Source organism: Bufo gargarizans, chromosome 3 (genome assembly GCF_014858855.1).
Source record: "Bufo gargarizans isolate SCDJY-AF-19 chromosome 3, ASM1485885v1, whole genome shotgun sequence".
NCBI lineage: Eukaryota > Metazoa > Chordata > Amphibia > Anura > Bufonidae > Bufo > Bufo gargarizans.
Genome location: NC_058082.1, coordinates 588,247,455 through 588,261,558, shown reverse-complemented (window position 1 = coordinate 588,261,558; position 14,104 = coordinate 588,247,455). Strand labels below are relative to the sequence as shown.

The window sequence follows — 14,104 nt, the reverse complement described above, 5'->3', positions numbered from 1 at the left end:
CTGACCTGTTACATGTGCACTTGGCAGCTGAAGACATCTGTGTTGGTCCCATGTTCATATGTGCCCGCATTGCTGAGAAAAATGAAGCTTTAATATATGCAAATAAGCCTCTAGGAGCAACGGGGGCGTTGCCGTTACACCTAGTGCTCTGTTCTCTTTGCAAATGGCTCGCCCTCTCCATTTTGATTGACAGGACCAGGTGTGATGATGCTTGCACTGCCCGGATCTGTTATCAAAGAGGAGTGGGTGTGGCAATTGCAGAGAGCAGAGCCTCTAAGAGTAATGACAACGCCCCCGTTGCTCCTAGAGGCTCATTTGCATATAACAAAAAACAGATGAACATGGGACCAACACTGATGCCTTCAGCTGCCAAGTGCACATGTAACAGGTCAGCCAGTGTCATAGGGACAAAACTGCTGACAGATGCCCTTTAAGGAGGAGTTCGAAGTTTGTTAGCTTATTCTGCAACATTCTTCACCATGAGGCATATTCATGAATGTAACTATGATGTGTTTCATTACACGAAAGAAAAAGTTACAATAAGCTAGCACTGGTTTAACGAGGCCCCAGTCATCAGCTGACCCCGTTTTTTTCTATCAGCATGCGCCATGCTTGTTACACTACTACAATAATACCGCCATAGCATCCTGCGGTACGCCAGTGTTAGTAAATATGCCCCGGCCAACAAGTGATACTATTGTGTGTTTGGTAAATGTGAGATTTAAAGACACAGTAGGAGTTAACACAAGGGTCAAACGTTTCAGGAGGGTCAAGTGCGTCTGTAATTGGTTTTGTAGGCTCTAAATATCCTAAAGAAAAGGTTCCTTTAAGTAGTGAGAGCACAGAAGAGCGTTATGAACGGAGATCAGGCGTAGTCCTGGGAATATTACGTTAGTATAGACAGTCTCCAGGGGGAGGACTGTAACAAAGGACTCCTGTATACAAGAAGTCGAGGTAAACAGAAAATCATACTGTGTAAAAGATATGTTATAAGGAACTATAGCAGGGGGGGGGGGGGGGCAGAGGGGGGTAGTATGTACACATAGTATTACCAGGTAACAGGAGTCATAGAGCAGTATGTGTAATATTATGGTTCTCTGTACTATGTGCAGTATGTAATATTACATATGTAATAATATATAGTGTAATGTAAATCTATCTGTATCGAATTATCTATCTAATATCTATATTTCTAGGGAATGTATCTATCTGTCTGTCTATATCTATTTATCTATCATCTATCTCATATCTATCTATCTCAAGGCTTGAGCCGAAACGTTGCGTATCCACATGGGTTAATAAACTTTTTGCATTTTTTATTTCTTTTTGAGTCCTGCCTTTTTGCTATTTTGTGTGTATATTGGGCAATTGTCTAGTCCCTTCAGGCGAGCACCTACTTGTTGACATACATATTTGACTTTAGTGCTAACATATATTTGCTTTTTTATCTATCTATAGTCAGGTCCATAAATGTTGGGACATCGACACAATTCTAACATTTGTGGCTCTATACACCACCACAATGGATTTGAAATGAAACAAACAAGATGTGCTTTACCTGCAGACTGTCAGCTTTAATTTGAGGGTATTTACATCCAAATCAGGTGAACGGTGTAGGAATTACAACAGTTTACATATGTGCCTCCCACTTGTTAAGGGACCAAAAGTAATGGGACAGAATAATAATCATAAATCAAACTTTCACTTTTTAATACTTGGTTACAAATCCTTTGCAGTCAATTACAGCCTGAAGTCTGGAACCCATAGACATCACCAGACGCTGGGTTTCATCCCTGGTGATGCTCTGCCAGGCCTCTACTGCAACTGCCTTCAGTTCCTGCTTGTTCTTTGGGCATTTTCCCTTCAGTTTTGTCTTCAGCAAGTGAAATGCAGCTCAATCTGATTCAGGTCCGGTGATTGACTTGGCCATTGCAGAACATTCCACTTCATTCCCTTAAAAAACTCTTTGGTTGCTTTTGCAGTATGCTTTGGGTCATTGTCCATCTGCACTGTGAAGCGCCGTCCAATGAGTTCTGAAGCATTTGGCTGAATATGAGCAGATAATATTGACGGAAACACTTCAGAATTCATCCTGCTGCTTTTGTCAGCAGTCACATCATCAATAAATACAAGAGAACCAGTTCCATTGGCAGCCATACATGCCCACGCCATGACACTACCACCACCATGCTTCACTGATGAGGTGGTATGCCTAGGATCATGAGCAGTTCCTTTCCTTCTCCATACTCTTCTCTTCCCATCACTCTGGTACAAGTTGATCTTGGTCTCATCTGTCCATAGGATGTTGTTCCAGAGCTGTGAAGGCTTTTTTAGATGTCGTTTGGCAAACTATAATCTGGCCTTCCTGTTTTTGAGGCTTAACAATGGTTTACATCTTGTGGTGAACCCTCTGTATTCACTCTGGGGAAGTCTTCTCTTGATTGTTGACTTTGACACACATACTCCTACCTCCTGGAGAGTGTTCTTGATCTGGCCAACTGTTGTGAAGGGCGTTTTCTTCACCAAGGAAAGAATTCTTCGGTCATCCACCACAGGTGTTTTCCGTGGTCTTCCGGGTCTTTTGGTGTTGCTGAGCTCACCGGTGCGTTACATCTTTTTATGAATGTTCCAAACAGTTGTTTTGCCCACGCCTAATGTTTTTGCTATCTCTCTGATGGGTTTGTTGTGTTTTTTCAGCCTAATGATGGCTTGCTTCACTGATAGTGACAGCTCTTTGGATCTCATCTTGAGAGTTGACAGCAGCAGATTCCAAATGCAAATCGCAGACTGGAAATGAACTCTGGACCTTTTATCTGCTCACTGTAATTGGGATAATGAGGGAATAACACACACTTGGCCATGGAACAGCTGAGAAGCCAATTGTCCCATTACTTTTGGTCCCTTAACAAGTGGGAGGCACATATGCAAACTGTCGTAATTCCTGCACCGTTCACCTGATTTGGATGTAAATGCCCTCAAATTAAAGCTGACAGTCTGCAGGTAAAGCACATCTTGTTTGTTTCATTTCAAATCCATTGCGGTGGTGTATAGAGCCAAAAATGTTAGAATTGTGTTGATGTCCTAATATTTATGGACCTGACTGTATCTATCTATTTATCTCCTACCTGTCCGTTATCTATCTAAAAAAAAAAATCTGAACTCACCTCTTAAAGGTTCCTGTATTCCAGTACTGCAGGTCCCGTTCCTTAAGCTTCTGGTCCCAGCTGGACCAGATGTGATGACGCCACATCCATCAATCTGACAATCACATGACCACTCAGCTAATCACTGGCCTGAACGATCACGTGTGCATGAACAGCATCTGTCCACTGAGGACAGTGATTACCTGAGTGGACACGTGAACTTTGGACATGACATCATCACATCTGGTTCTGCAGGGACTGGAAGCTTCGGGACCAGGCAGTGCTAGAATAGAGGGATCTTTAAGTGGTGGGTTCAGCTCTTTTCCTTCTTTATAAGGCCTCTTGCACACGACCGTACGGTTTTGCAGTCTGTTTTAAACGGATCAGTTTTTCCGTATTTTTGTTTCAGTAGTGTTTCCATTTCCGTTCCGCTTCCGTTCCATTTTGCCATTCCGTTTTTCCATTTGGTTTCCGTTTGTGCAAGAGGCCTTAGCCTGCCTGCTCCTCTGAGAATTTTAGAAACTGTTAGACAACCCCCATAAAGGGATTGTTCACCTTTATGAGGTTTTTGATTGACCTCCCCACAGCAGGTGGTGATCATACTTACCTGCCGCTGGATTCCGCCTCCATCTCTGCCCCACCAGCTCTGCATCAACATCTGGGTTGACATGGGCATTTGACTACTGCATCCAATGACTGGCCACAGCGGTCACATGTTGATCATTCGTCATGTCTCTGGGTCACATGCTGCATAGGTGACACGTGGCTGCTGCAGCCAGTCATTGGCTGCAGTGGTCACCATCCCTGTGTCAAACCGGTTGTTGATGCCGGGAGACCCAGGGCCTGTAGATACAGCAGGGGCAGCGGTCATGCTAGTATCCAGAGGTGGGGATCAGGTAAGTAGGATCACCACTGCGGGTCTGTCAAAAAACCTCATAAAGGCGAACAACCCCTTTAAGAACTGGATAATTTGTGTTGTCAGCACTGCTGTTACTTTTATTACAATTTTTTAAATAAATAAATTAATTTATTTATTATTTATTTATTTTGCAGCTAAATATAAAATAAAAGAATAATAATAAAAACTGAATATCTAGAAATGTTGCTGTGGATATTAGACACACTCCGTGTACGCCGCCATGTGATTAGCATGTCGGGGATCGTTAGGATCGGTCACGCTGGATGTGCACATTTACGCATCTGTAAAAGGTTAAGTTCTCCAACCCCTGCAGTGAGCTGCTTGTTAAAGAGACGGCGCAGAGGCCGAATCGTAACAGAAAGCTGAACTTTTCTCCCCAGTGACTTCTCCGCATGTTTTCTTAATAAACCGCCTCTGGATGTGACCTTCCTGTCTCGTATCTCTGGCAGAAAATACCCTATCTGCTTTCATGGGCGTCTAGTGAGACGTGGTTGATTCCTTAAGGTGTTGAGCCTAAAGTGCATGAGCTGCAAAAACGTGGACACAAAAAATACCCGTTCGTCAAGATGTGAGGCAGACCAGTGCCTCATGCCTCTATATCACCATTTTCATAAACGCAGGACGAGCAGAGCTGAGTTTGTCATTGGGCACAACTTAGGCTACTTTCACACTAGCGTTATTCTTTTCCGGCACTGAGTTCCGTCCTAGGGGCTCAATACCGCAAAAAAGTACTGATCAGTTTTATCCCTAATGCATTCTGAATGGAGAGCGATCCGTTCAGGATGCATCAGGACGTCTTCAGTTCTGTCTTTTTGACTTTTCAGGACGGAGATAATACCGCAGCATGCTGGTGATCACGGGTGGAAGGATGTCAATAGTCGATGATAAGAAATTCCTTTTCACCTTGATGCCGGTAACAACTGAAAAGATGCGGAGGTGGTATAGGTGAAGCCAGCTGAGTGAAGGTCCGGGAAGGTATATCCCTCAGTATCCCTAGGGGTCTCCCTACCTAGCCCCGAAAGGGGCGACCCCACTGAATCGACGGCTCACCCTAACGTGCCCTGTATGTTCCTAAAAAAAGACCACATAGATATTAAATAACGTTATCTGGTTGTTTTGTTACTGGTGCCCTGTCCCCCCCATCCATCCAGATGTGTCTCTATGTATCCAGCTATCATTGTTAGAGATACCTTTGGATTGATTACTAAATCACGCTTATCTAGGCGGATTTTTCTTTATATCTGTACACATATATGCGCTATTTGTTCAGAGGGAATATCTATTTTATTATGGCATTTAATAAAAGTTATATTTTAAGGCTAATTTACTTCTGTGACCTTCTACTTATTTGCCCTAATTAGTGGAATAGTACTTTCACACTAGCGTTAAAGTTTTCCAGGTATTGAGTTCCGTCATAGGGGGCTCAATACCGGAAAAAAACGCTTCCATTTTGTCCCCATTCCTTGTCAATGGGGACAAAACTGAACAGAACGGAGCGCTCCAAAATGCATTCCGTTCCGTTCAGTTGCGTTCCCAGACCGGAGAGCAAACCGCAACATGTTGTAGTTTTCTTTCCATCCTGGGATGTGGAGAAAGACGGATCCGTCATGACCCCCAATGCAAGTCAATAGGGACGGATCCGTTTTCTCTGCCACAATAGAAAACGGATCCGTCCCCCATTGACTTTCAATGGAGTTCATGACGGATCCGTCTTGGCTATGTTAAAGATAATACAACCGGATCCGTTCATAACAGATGCAGACTGGTTGTATTATCAGTAACGGAAGCGTTGTTTCTGAACCCTGCCGGATCCAGTAAACCCGCTAGTGTGAAAGTAGCCTAATACATGAAGTTTTATTGCCTCGTGTGTTCTGCAAAATGCCACAAGGGGCCCACTGAGGCTTTATCGCCCAAGGGCCCACATGAACCTGGAGCCGGCCCTGGAATAGATGCTGGAGAATTGTTATTACATGGGGAATGCATGAAGCTATTAGGACAGACATGTCAGGAGTGCCGAAAGGTCCTCTTTAAACTGGATATGAGGCACACGGCGCCTCGTACAAATCAACGATCAGATGTTAGCATCACCAAGTCACTGTAGGGAAGACTATAAGGCCTCATGCACACAACAGTATTTTTTCACGGTCCGCAAAACGGAGTTCCGTTGTTCCGTGATCCGTGTCCGTTTTTGTTTCCGTGTGTCTTCCTTGATTTTTGGAGGATCACCAGACATGAAGGAAATAGAAAAAAATCTAAGTCAAGTTTGCCTTGCAAATGATAGGAAAAAAACGGACACGGTTTTACGGACGCGGATGACAATCTTGTGTGTCTCCGTGTTTTTTCACAGACCCATTGACTTGAATGGGTCCGCGAACCTTTGTCTGTGAAAAAAATAGGTCCTATTTTTTTCACGGACTGGAAACACGGATCACGGACGCGGATGACAAACGGTGCATTTTCCGAATTTTCCACTGACCCATTGAAAGTCAATGGGTCCGTAGAAAATCACGGAAAACGGAACAACGGACACAGGGACACAACAACGGTCGTGTGCATGAGGCCTAAGGGGAATGACCCATGGAAAAAAAGCAACGCTACTGAGGTATGTGGCACTCTGTGCCCCATGCCTCCCTCCTAACACTAGTGAATGCACTACCGTACTAGGTATCATTGCTTGCCTACCATAAACCTGGTGTGTAAGGTGCAGAAAACAAGTCATATTTATAGTAGGCACATAAGCTATGCCAATACAGGCTTATGAGGTAGGCTGTGCCCCGTGCCTCAGTTTCCTAGTCGATGGTCGAGTCAGACTTTAGGTTCTATTCACACACAGCAGATTTGTTAATGAAATTTCTGAATGGGGGATGCAAGTACGTGATTTCTGCATCCCCCATTCAGATGAATAGGACAGTCGCAGAGAGTCCAGCAACAAACTCTTAGCGGGTGTTCACACCACAGATTTTTTTTTCAACGCAGATTTTTTTTTCTAGCGTGTTTTACGTGTGTTTTTGATGGTATTTTTTTAAACTAATTGCTGTTCACTTTAATACAAAGCTGCATTTTCAGCTCCAGGTTTTTAGCGCGGATCTGCACTAAAAAACACGTGGAAAACACACCAAGAAAAGCATGGACTTACATGGGGCTGTTTATTTTTCAGCTTCCTATTCATTTCAATATGAGATTCGGCGCGGATTCCACTACAAGATAGGGGGAGCGGCTTTTTCTTTCCGCATGGGGAAAAAAAGCAAGTGCTGCTTGGAGGCGGTTTTGAGGCGTTTTTTTTAAAGCTGATTTTGAGGCAGAAACGCTCCGAAATCAGTGCCAAAAAACTCAGTGTGAACCAAAGAAAACAGCTCCAGTACCTCATGCCTAATTCACCTGTAAAAGTGGACAAAATGGGCAGCGCTGACCACGATACCGACTGTCTGAGAACTAGGCATCGTCACCTCCGTATTTCAGCCTGCAAAAAGATCAGCGAAATACAGTTACCATCCAATTGCCTTCCGTATTTTTCTTATTCCCCTCCATAGAAAGGGCTGTTCACAAACGCAAGAATAGGACCTGAGCCGAGAATATTAGCCGACTGGGCGCACGGATCCGCAAAACAAAACAAAATAAAAAATGGACGTGAGCATGAAATCGTGTGATTGAGCCTAAGGCTCAATTCGCATTTGGTTTTTAAGAACCCTGAGGACCAGAGCTAATTCCATTGGATGTGACGGGTAGCATAGCGCTGCACGCAGTCGTCTTCCACTGAGAGTAATGTGATCACTATGCGCCAAACTGTCTCAGTAATTAGCGGTTTTGTTGTGATTTTCTCACAGACCTGGTTATATTCTTGTGATCGTTCATCTTTTGCTATCAAATCGCCATGGATTTAACTTGGCCTTAAGGTATATCTACATCTTTATATATATTTTAAAAAAAAGGTCGCCAATATGATCAGGGCAAAAATGGTGCAAAGTATCGGTTTGACCGCTAGGTTCCCCCCGAAAAACTGGACCTGCTGCACAAAGCTATAGATCAGTTTTCATATTCAGCACTATGGAAATAGAAAGTAGGGCCTCACTGGTTGCTATGGAAGCAAAGCCTACTTACTGATTGGTTGCTGTGGAAACAAAGCTTAGTTGCTGGTGGGTTGCAATAGAAACAACGCCTAGTTGCTATGGAAACAAAGCCTAGCTGCCAACTAGTTCTGATGTAAAAAATAAAAATAAAAAGTCTAGCCCCAGACTGGTTGCTATGAGAGTGAAGCCTAGTTGCTGACTGATTGACACTGAAACAAAGCTTAATTGCTTACTGGCTGACTAGTTGCTATGAAAACAAAGCCTAGTTGCTATCTAGTTGCTATAGACTGGTTGCTATGGAAACAAAGTCTAGGTGCTGTTTGGTTGCTATGGAGACAGATAATTTTTGCTGTCTGGTTGCTATGGAAGCAAAGCCTAGTTCCTGTCTGGTTGCTGTAGAAACAAAGCCTAGTTGCTGCTGGGTTGCTATGGAAACAAAGCCTAGTTGCTGTCTGGTTGCTATGGAAGCAAAGCCTAGTTGTCTGCTTGCTATGCAGACAAAGTCGCTTTTTGAAATTTTGTTGCTATAATATTATATATTATAGCCAGTGCGACCACCTCCATGTACTCCTATAGAATTGAGTCTCCAGAACTGTTGGTCACCCATATCCTGGCATATGGCGACTCCATATATAAAAACCTGGGGGGAGACATTTATCAAAAACTGGTGTAAATGAAAACCGCCTCAGTTGCTCATGGCAACCAATCAGATTCCACCTTACATTTTTCAGAGCTGCTTTGGAAAATGAAAAGAATCACTCTGATTGGTTGCTATGGGCAACTAAGCCAGTTTTCCTTTGCACCAGCTGTGTCATATGGCCTATGTAGTGGCCTGGCCTCATGGGACATACCGCATGGCCTCATGGACTTCTAGAGGGCCGGTAGCCACTCAGAGGAGCTGCGGCCGTAGCCATAATACGGGACGCTCAGAAAGCCACGTTAATGGAAATGTGCATTCCGCCGTATTTAAGGTGGTATGTCCCTTTAAGCAGGCAGCTTCGTGAATAAGAAAAAGCGGCGTCAATGTCGCTATTAATGATGTAATGTAAGAAACTATCACACATTAGGCTTCCCGCTCAGGCGTCGCGCAATGTAGCAGCCCGCGATGGGTCACCCGCTATTGCTCACCCCTCTGCTATACGCATCACCATTCATCCCGACGAGCCGGAACGTAAAATATAATCCCATCTGGATGATGCGAGCGGGAAGAGTCATTAACCAAACTTCGCTGGAAACCTCCTCCCCTCGTTAAACCCAGCAGCAGCCCATGTCATCTGTCAAAAGCGAGCGCCTCCGATCTCAGCGTCTTCTCCAAAACTCCAGTTCTCCGAGACGTCATTTGTTACCGCCACGACAGACCAGTCGTCGACTTTCACGAAAATCCAGGTTAACAGACTGAAGTGACCTGTCAGCTCATAGGTAGGGAGGAATCCCGGCTACAGAGCGGTAAGAAATACAGATACAGCAGAGCCGAGTTTGTCAGAAGCGACCAAGCTAAGCCATTTGATGCAACGCAATATTTTGTCTTGTTTTCTTGCGTTAAAACGGATAAAGGGTCAATAACAAACGTGGCTCTGCGACCTAATAAAAACAAACGCCGCCGCCATAGGCAATAATGAGGCACCACCATTCACGACAGCTTTGACGTATAGAAATCGCTGGCAACATGTTAAATAAAACTACTTAAAAAAAACTTCTACCCAGATGGCGATGAATATTGATGTAGCAGAGCTGAATTAGTCTAGTTAAGTTAAGCACAGTGCATTTTACTTCCGTGAGTTTAGACAAGAGGTTTTCCAGCAATCCTAAGTAAAAAAAAAAACTACCGATAACGTACCGTGATGTCACCGAACCAGATGACAGACTCAGCTCTACTACATCTGTAAACTTTAACGTCAACCTTGCAAAAGGTCTCAGAGGAAAGAAAAATCTTTGAAAACTCACCGAGTCGGCGGAGTGGGAGAAGTCATAGATCCGTGGAAGGGGGCTCTCACAAAGCAGCAGCAGATGGAGGAGGCTGGATACAGGGAAGACCTTCTCGGATGCTTGGTTGGGGTTCGCAGCAGCAGCAACCGATGGAAATGTCTATGTGTGATATGGAGGTCCCCCGAGAGCCGGTAGTAAATGTGGATATATTGCAGAGCCCTGTGCTTGTGGGATGGAGAAATGTGAACTGACTCAGTCCCTGGCAGTGGTCTCAGCCCAGTGTATGAGTCTACCCCCTTCTCCAATCATCGATGAGTGAAAACCGACCAGAGTCCTCCCAGACTGAAACTTCCACAACTGCAGCATCATATACCCCACAGACCACCACACACGAGCCTGCAAAACAAACCCCAGCACGCCAGCTCACTCAATGTCTACCGGAGACATTCCTCCATCCAAAGCCACAGAGCTGAAAGCAAACACGAGTGCGTAAACAACCAAAAAGAAAACAAGAGAGCATAAAGTAGTAAAAAAAAAAAAAAAAAAAAGCTAAGCATAAAATGGGCAAAAAATAAATAAATGTGGCAAACTTTCAGGTTCTATTGACCATTGGAAGGCATAAACAAAGTAAATAATAAATAAATAAATGCGTAATAAAGTAAAAAAAATATATATTCAAACTTTTAAAAAAAGATATGTGTAATAATAATTATAATATAGAAACAAAGTAAAAAAAATAAAATTCAAAATATAAAAAAAGAAATGTGTAGTATTAATTATAACATAAAAACAAATAAAAAAATATTCAAAATAATAAAAAAAAACTATATAAATACATATTTAATAATAATAATAATAATAATAATAAAGAGGACCATTGTAGCACCTGTGCAGAGCTGGGGCCCGAAGTAAGGCTGGACCCACCGCTACCACATGGACCGATAATAGTCCCCACGGAGATTGTCACCCAGCTTTCCCAGATTAAATGGCTGAATCGAATAGAAAGGGAAGGGGTGGGTACCCTTCAGAGATATTTGGCGGCAGTTGGACTCTTTGCTCATGTTGGCATTATCCACCATTTGTAAACCAAGACAAGGGGAGGAGTCAATTGCCCAGAGGTGTAACCTGGGCCCCAATTTAAAATCTGTAACAAGTCCCCCCATGAGAGGTGTGTCCTTGGGAGGGGCAGAACAGTCACACCCAGAGAGCTCCGGAATCTGGGTGTGACTGTCACTTCTGCCCCTCCCAGGGCTACACCCCTGCTCAAATGAGATGAGGGGGAACCAAGAAGATCTGACAATCCCTTTAACCCTCTGCATTTTTACTGTGCTCCTCCCCCATCCATCTTATTTCTTTCTATAGTAAAATTAAAGGCCCGCACTTCTGGCAGCTGCTCCATCTTTCATCGGACGTCCCTCAACTGACCCAATGAATGTCAGCCGACCATAAGGCTAGGTCTACACGGAGACATTTGGTCGCACCAATGTCGCGCGACAATTTTTACAATGATAGTCTATGGTGTCGCACTGCGACATGCTGCGACTGCGACACGACAGTCGCAAAAAATCAATTCGAAATGAATTTTCTGCGACTGTCGTGCCGCAGTCGCAGCATGTCGCAGTGCGACACCATAGACTGTCATTATAAAAATTGTCGCGCGACATTGGTGCAACAAATGTTGCAGTGTAGTTGTGCCCTATGTGTCGCACGACTTTTTGTCGCGAGACACATGTTGTCGTGTAGACCTAGCCTTAATTTGTATGGAGACCACCTAACTCTCCTCTAGTGACAGATGTTGGAGTAGCTAAAGATCAAGCAGCTGGATTTCAACATGTCCGATCCTTTTCTTCTCCGTAACATAGCCCCTAATGAAGGATGTCAGGGAGCTAAAGATCAGGCAGCTGGATTTCAACATGCGCCATCCTTTTCTTCCCGGGAACATAGCCCCTAATGGTGGTTGTCAGGGACATAAAGATCAGGTAGCTGGATTCCAACATGCCCGATCCTTTTCTTCCCGGGAACATAGCCCCTAATGGTGGTTGTCAGGGACGTAAAGATCAGGCAGCTGGATTCCAACATGCCCGATCCTTTTCTTCCCGGGAACATAGCCCCTAATGAAGGATGTCAGGGACGTAAAGATCAGGTAGCTGGATTCCAACATGCCCGATCCTTTTCTTCCCGGGAACATAGCCCCTAATGGCGGTTTTCAGGGAGTTAAAGATCAGGCAGCTGGATTCCAACATGCCCGATCCTTTTCTTCTCCGTAACATAGCCCCTAATGAAGGATGTCAGGGAGCTAAAGATCAGGCAGCTGGATTTCAACATGCGCCATCCTTTTCTTCCCGGGAACATAGCCCCTAATGGTGGTTGTCAGGGACATAAAGATCAGGTAGCTGGATTCCAACATGCCCGATCCTTTTCTTCCCGGGAACATAGCCCCTAATGGTGGTTGTCAGGGACGTAAAGATCAGGCAGCTGGATTCCAACATGCCCGATCCTTTTCTTCCCGGGAACATAGCCCCTAATGAAGGATGTCAGGGACGTAAAGATCAGGTAGCTGGATTCCAACATGCCCGATCCTTTTCTTCCCGGGAACATAGCCCCTAATGGCGGTTTTCAGGGAGTTAAAGATCAGGCAGCTGGATTCCAACATGCCCGATCCTTTTCTTCTCCGTAACATAGCCCCTAATGAAGGATGTCAGGGAGCTAAAGATCAGGCAGCTGGATTTTAACATGCGCCATCCTTTTCTTCCCGGGAACATAGCCCCTAATGGTGGTTGTCACAGAGTTAAAGATCAGGCAGCTGGATTCCAACATGCCCGATCCTTTTCTTCCCGGGAACATAGCCCCTAATGGCGGTTTTCAGGGAGTTAAAGATCAGGTAGCCGGTTTTCAACATGCCCGATCCTTTTGTTCTCGGGGAGATAAGCTGCTGACTGGGGCGCCTGGCAGTGGCTGTCTCTCCTCTTCCCATTCAGGACACATGCATGCTCGGCCAAGGTATTTTTTCAAGTTAAAATTTATATTATAAAAAGCAGAGGGATAGGCTGCCGTGTATCCGCTTAAAATGCTGCCCCCTCCAGTAGTCTGGGGAGGGGTCCAGGTCAACCTCTTCTCATGCCTTATGCATGAGATCGGGGGGTGGGATGGAGGGGTCTAAAAGAACTACTATTTTTGCCGAGCGGTCGTACATGTGAACCTCTTGGGTCCTGTATCAGCGGTGGCAGGTACACCGCTGATCACTGATGACATTTTGCAAAAAATATTTTTTTTATAATTTTTGAGCAGATTCTGCGCATCCGTGGACTCTCGCTCTTGTGTCTACACGCCCGAGGGGCTTTGCCGAAATTTAAGTAAAAAATACACAAAGCCCTTGCAGTGCTGAAAGCTAGAGAGAGAAAAAAAAACGAACCGAGTCAGCCCGGAGCGCTGCATAATCTATTAATTGGTGGCCATTAAGGTGGCGTTTGACTGCGCGGAGCACACAGAAGTCCGATTGTGACAGAGCTGTGTTTCCAATGAAAGTGGAGTTATTTTAGCTGCAGACGTGTTTACATTACTGTGGTTTAGTCTATAACTTTCCCTTTTTCTCGCTTCAGGATTTCACTCCGTGAAGCAAAGCCCCTCAACTCCTAGACATTCCAAAAAGTCTGCCAAAATAATAGAAAAAAGCAGGAATACAGTAAAAAAAAAAAGCAAACAAAACAAGCTAGGACCCCCGGCTCCGGGTGAACGCAGGGGCTGGGGGGGGGGGGATAGAGGGTGCCCCCCGTATGATGCCGATTCCTTCCCTGTTGTGACCAGTTCTCAGCTCTAGTATAAAATCCTTCAAGGTTCCATTTCCTGTTTGTAAGAGAAAGCGTAAAATGATCCAAGAGCAGAACTGGAACGTACCGCCATCAGGTGCTCTGGAGAACGCGCTGCTTTGGGTCTGTGAAAACTGGACTCGGCAGTCCGGTCAGAACTGTCCTATGGGGTAGAAGGTGTCGCCAGTGCTTCATCTACTTCAAAGGATTGGGCGGAAGTCAAAAAAGGTGAAACGATTTTAG

General features: G+C 44.7%; 1 protein-coding gene across 1 annotated transcript in view; it reads right to left on the bottom strand.

The window, feature by feature from the left end:
• The window catches only part of ERG (ETS transcription factor ERG), a 223,991-nt gene extending 213,681 nt beyond the window's left edge, over positions 1-10,310 (bottom strand). Inside the window, exon 1 of the mRNA XM_044284371.1 lies at positions 10,074-10,310. The gene's annotated coding sequence lies outside the window, so the exon portion shown is untranslated. The remainder of the gene's footprint in view (positions 1-10,073) is intronic.
• Between the last annotated feature and the right edge of the window lie 3,794 nt (positions 10,311-14,104).